Source organism: Littorina saxatilis, linkage group LG10, assembly GCF_037325665.1.
Source record: "Littorina saxatilis isolate snail1 linkage group LG10, US_GU_Lsax_2.0, whole genome shotgun sequence".
In the NCBI taxonomy this organism is placed as follows: domain Eukaryota; kingdom Metazoa; phylum Mollusca; class Gastropoda; order Littorinimorpha; family Littorinidae; genus Littorina; species Littorina saxatilis.
Window position 1 is genome coordinate 24,426,432 of NC_090254.1, and position 6,565 is coordinate 24,432,996.

Here is a 6,565-nt window from a genome sequence, read left to right on the forward strand (position 1 = left end):
ATTTCGGAAATTTTATTTTAATCATAATTTTTATATTTTTAATTTTCAGAGCTTGTTATTAATCCAAACATAACATATTTATATGTTTTGGGAATAAAAAAAATAATTAAGAATAAGATGAACATAAATTTGGATCGTTTTATTTTCAGATTTTTAATGACCAAAGTCATTAATTAATTTTTAAGCTTCCAAGCTGAAATGCAATACCAAAGTCCTGCCTTCGTCGAAGATTGCTTGGCCAAAATTTCAATCAATTCAATTGAAAAATGAGGGTGTGACAGTGCCGCCTCAACTTTTACAAAAAGCCGGATATGACGTCATCAAAGACATGTATCCAAACAATGAAAAAAAATGTCTGGGGATATCATACCCAGGAACTCTCATGTAAAATTTCATAAAGATCGGTCCAGTAGTTTGGTCTGAATCGCTCTACACACACACAGACACACACAAACACACACAGACACACACAAACACACACATACACCACGACCCTCATCTCGTTTCCCCCTCTATGTTAAAACATTTAGTCAAAACTTGACTAAATGTAAAAAGAAGAAAAGAGGAAGTAGAAGAGAAGAGAGAGAAAACAAAACACGGTACACAATAAAACATTGTTTGATCAAACAATACTGACAAATACCTTATGTGTTTGAATAGGCAAAGCTTGCTTGAACCATATACATTGTATAGGTTTAAAGTTATTGGGAATGAAATTCTATGAGGAAGTTGTGAAACATGAAACTAGTCAAGGAATGAAGATACCAGTACTCTTGAAGAGAAGAATATAACTATTTGAACAAAACCTTCAGAAATTGTGTGTTTCTTTTACATAAGCATCAAAATAGTTGCTGTGCAGTGGAAAACGTCACTTGTACCAAATTAATTGACACTGTAAGTGCAGCCAAGAAAGTAACCTACAAGAAAATTATTTGTTTTCCTTATATTGAGAGCAACACAGCGTCTGTTATTCAAAAAAATTGCTGTGTGTGTGTGTTGAAAGAATACATGTAAACAAACCAGGGAATGTAACTTGCTTCACTGTCATTCTGAGTGCAACTTTGTCTATGGAAATTCTTTCTTTATTCGGTGTTTAACGTCGTTTTCAACAGTTCAAGGTTATATCGCGATGGGGAAAGGGGGGGGGAGGGGGATGGGATAGAGCCATTTGTTAATTGTTTCTTGTTCACAAAAGCACCAATAAAAAAAATTGCTCCAGGGGCTTGCAACGTAGTACAATAATATGACCTTACTGGGAGAATGCAAGTTTCCAGTACAAAGGACTTAACATTTCCTACATACTGCTTGACTAAAATCTTTACAAACATTGACCATATTCTATACAAGAAACACTTAACAAGGGTAAAAGGAGAAACAGAATCCGTTAGTCGCCTCTTACGACATGCTGGGGAGCAACCGGTAAATTCTTCCCCCTAACCCGCGGGGGGCATCCATGGAAATAAGCATTGTGTGAAATAAATGCACAGTGTGTATTACATTGACAGTGGAGATTGAAAAAACATACAACGTAAAATATGAAATAAAAACGACATCAAAGAAACTTAGCCTTTGTGTGGTACATGTTCAGTGTAAGTTCAAGAAATGTAATTACATCAGCATTGCACTGTGCCCATAAAATTAAATGCACTGAAACGCATACAGGATCCTGTTTGCCACCTCCGATTTGTCCATACTTTCACATGGAATTTATAGAGCATCCCTGCACTGTCTTGGGCACATACCAAAACTCAATGGCGTGGCTGCATTCTATGCAGAGTGGGAATTTTATCTGAAATAATTTTGCAAATTGGCATGGGTGATAAACTACACAATAAACTTGATCATAATTAATTTCGCAAACTGACATAGGCGCCACCTACACAATAAATTCTTCGAAAAATGTCCACTCGCCACAGGAAGCAGCCAGGCTGTTGACCTCTGGCATGTGCATAACATTCACACGAGAATGATGTGCTTTTAACTGCAGAGCATCATCCAGACGCTGACTTAGAAAGACCATAAATAAACGTACCATAACTCATTTGACTTAGAAAGACCGTAAAAAAACGTACCATAACTCATTATCGCAGAGCAAAAGCGTACACTCTAGAAAACCAGAGCAGCCAGTACCAGAGCAGCCAGTACCTCAGCAGCTGAATCTTCTCATGTTTTGTCCTACATGTGGGAGGGGATTCCTGGCGCGGATAGAATTCATCAGTCATCTCCGGACCCATCAGATCAGACATCCAAGCGAATACCATGAGTCTGCGGTCATCTTTAAAAACGAGAGACGCACAACACATGTATTTGTCTCCACCTGATCAGTGTTTTCTCAAAGTTCTAACTGTTAGTGCCCCTCCCTCTCTCATTATTCACTGCAAGTGAACTCACCAGGAAGCAGTAAATGTTTATCCAGATAGCCAGTCAGAGACAGTTCGGGTTGATGCTCTGTAGTTAACAATGGATGTGTTGGTACAAAATACAGTAAATTGGCTGCCACCACTACACCTGGCGTATAAAACAATAAACATCACAGCTATTACACATAACATACAGTTTACAAAGTCATCAAAAGAAATCTGATGCACATGTCATGAAGACATGGAATTATAATCTACAGCATTGAAAAAGATCAAAGACATTCAACAATCTGGGAAAACCATGTCATATTAAGGAGGGTCAGTCTTAAAAAATGGAGGTAAATTTACAGTGAATGATGAACAATTCTTGATGAGGGGGGGGGGGGGGGGGGATGTCTAGAAACAGGTCTCCATACAGAGAGTCTTTAAGCAGAGGTTTCACTGTACTTGTTTCTTTTACAGAATTGTTGAAGGAAGAAAAAATGTTATCCACCTCACATGAAAATCAGTTACACAATCAAAACTGATGTTGAGTGAAAGGCTTTTTTCTTCTACTCCGTTCCCCGGAACAAAATTTGAAGCACGATCTTTGGCAGCCAAAATGATGCAGAATACTTCGCACAGGGTCGGGGGTGGGTAAGGGTGTGCTTTGTTTCACTTTGTGAACAGGAAGACAGGATAACTCACAATCATGATAATCACAATAACAAATGTTCATCCCATCTTTTCTTTCTTTCTTTATTTGGTGTTTAACGTCGTTTTCAACCATTCAAGGTTATATCGCGACGGGGAAAGGGGGGAGATGAGATAGGGGAAAGGGGGGAGATGGGATAGAGCCACTTGTTAATTGTTTCTTGTTCACAAAAGCACTAATCAAAAAATTGCTCCAGGGGCTTGCAACGTAGTACAATATATGACCTTACTGGGAGAATGCAAGTTTCCAGTACAAAGGACTTAACATTTCTTACATACTGCTTGACTAAAATCTTTACAAACATTGACTATATTCTATACAAGAAACACTTAACAAGGGTAAACGGAGAAACAGAACCGTTAGTCGCCTCTTACGACATGCTGGGTAGCATCGGGTAAATTCTTTCTCGTCCCAACCAATATGGGACTCCCCCTAACCCGCGGGGGGTGTTCATCCCATCACACACAACAGAAAATCACAACTTGACAAAATGTCAAAAATCACTGACAGTCTGTACAAACAATCATGTCAACGGGTTTGATCAAGGAACACAGGTATAACTACAACTGCAGGGATAACCCCCCAAAAAGTGAAAAACCTGAAAGTCCATGGGTCCAAGGCTGCGCCCCCCAGAAACTGAGGCTTTTTTATAATTTTTTAGGGACAAAGAACAAAGTTTTACTTTAATTTCGTGCGCACTTGGTCTTGTGCTTGCGTGTACACACGGGGGTGTTCGGACACCGAGGAGAGTCTGCACACAAAGTTGACTCTGAGAAATAAATCTCTCGCCGAACGTGGGGACAAACTCACGCTGACAGTGGCCAACTCGATACAAATCCAGCGCGCTACCAATTACTGAGCTACATCCCCGCCCACACTGTTTTCAAAAACCGGATTTCCGGCGAGAACCGGAAAAGTGTTAGCCCTGCAACTGTGCTGAACAATATAAATATGCTGTGTTAAAGAGATAAATGTGACTGCTCTCCACAAATATTTTGTTGTTAATTGAGTTATTTACTTCCTATTAAATTATAACATTTTGATTGAATGCTTATGGAGACAAAATCAGGATTACCAGAACACAACTACCACAGTGTTTATTTTTGTTAGCGGGCGATCTTTTCTTCCCAAATGATGTTTTTAAAATCAGAGAAGCTTTTATTACACAAACAGTAGATCAAAAGTACACATTAAAACATAAGAATTACAATGTAAACCCCCTTTTAAGACCCCCCAATTTAAGACTTTTTTTTCTCTGTTTTTTTTGTTCATAACCTCTGTAAATTTACCACCCCCCCCCCCCCCCCCCCTCCCTTTCTTTCTTTATTTGGTGTTTAACGTTGTTTTCAACCACGAAGGTTATATCGCGACGGGGGGAGATGGGATAGAGCCACTTGTTAATTGTTTCTTGTTCACAAAAGCACTAATCAAAAAATTGCTCCAGGGGCTTGCAACGTAGTACAATATATGACCTTACTGGGAGAATGCAAGTTTCCAGTACAAAGGACTTAACATTTCTTACATACTGCTTGACGAAAATCTGTACAAACATTGACTATATTCTATACAAGAAACACTTAACAAGGGTAAAAGGAGAAACAGAATCCGTTAGTCGCCTCTTACGACATGCTGGGGAGCATCGGGTAAATTCTTCCCCCTAACCCGCGGGGGGTTTATTAAAAACAAATATGAGTGCAACGACAGTACTTAATCAACACTTGTTTACAAGCAAGTACAAAAGTAGTAATGTACAGTCACAAAATCAAGACACACCACATGATTCAGATCTGCTATAAAAACACAACCACAACCAACCACAGGGCCAATACAATGAAAACAACCTGAGAGGTCTTTACATATTACAGTCGATCCACAACATTTTCACAGATCAAATAACTGCTGTGAGTGTGAACAACGTCAAGAATGTCCTGACAGATCATTTCAGAAAAACAAACCTAGTTAAGTAGGCCAAAACATACATGTGTACTTATGATTGCATGTCTATTCACCTCCTTAATAAAAAAAAGCACTCAAATTAGAGATAACATACACTAAAATATTAAAACAGTCCATGCCCAGATGAGATTCTATTCTTTGGAAATACTTGGAGAAAAAAATTGTTTCCAGTTCTTTGTTAAAAATTTCATTTTCTTCAGCCAATTAGTCAAAACAAAGTATTAAAGTATAAAGTTTCATGAAAAACACAGTAACAGTCAAGGTATCAAATCAAAGATGTCTGCATTTCATTGCCTCTGCAATCATCTTCTTTGACTTTGATTTTTTCCTCTTTAAAGAATGTTGCTGTTTTCGGTTCCGAACACAATTGCATAAAAGAAAACCAAAATATACTCCATCATTTCAGAACTGCATAGAACTGCATTTAAAGCACAATTACAACTGAAATGTGAGGTCATTCAGTTATAGACACCACATTCAAGTCACACACAAAAAACAATGATCAAGAGCATCTGTTACAAGCTAGACACATTTTCATCAAGCTACCATCCACAGACTGGCCCAGAAAAGACAAGAGTGGATTTCCTTCGTTGCTGCCCTACCTGCCAACCCGCATAACGGGCAGAAAGTTAGTTAGTAATTAAAAATACTGTGTATTGAAATAATAGTCACCCACTTCTCTTGTACCATAATCAACTGCTTAAAGTTTACACCTTTGCAAATTTCAGAAAGTGATCATACAGTATTAATTACCTGCAATGAAAGGACAGCCTCGAGACCAACCAAAAGTGTCCCTATATATTATAGTATATAGCAGGTGGCCTGCGGTGACAGGTATATATTTTGGTAAAGAGGGACTATAAAAGGCGTACATTATTCAGGGGTGTCATCTCTTCAGAAGGGATTCACATCCCATGAAATAATTAACCTCTTCCTTATCAACTACTTCTTTTAATCCATACAAAAAAAGCATGAAAGAAATCAAGTTTTGATACAAACTGCACAATTGGGAGTCTACAGGTTCTGCTATGCATTGTCTGAGGTTTATTATGCGTTCAGGTTCAGATTATGCGCCCTTGGCTGGAAACATTTCACAATGCTCTATACAACAGTAAGTTAAGGATGCAACTCCATAGCAATGCACAAACCCTTCCACATTTTCCCACACGAATGTAAGTGTAGGATGAACAATCACACGCAGACTTATTTACTGCCCAGATGACAATTACTGAGATCAGTTCTATTTTAGGCTTCTTTCGTCTTTGACACAAAAAAACCACAAATGTGTGTGAATTGCTTTTTTGTGAGTGTGTGTGTGTGTGTGGTGTTTTTGTTCTGTGACCAATGCAGTGTGTATCTAATTTCTGACAGAGGAATGAATTCCTCTGCCTCTGCAATGCATTACTTCAGGCAAAGTTAGTGTGTGTGTGTGTGTGCATAACGCCATAAGTGCACGTGTCTGTGTGTATGCAAGCACATGCATGTGCCTACCACTGCCAGAAATAATATATGACAATGTGCTGCCTAAGTGTTGGTGTTAATAATGTTATGTTTT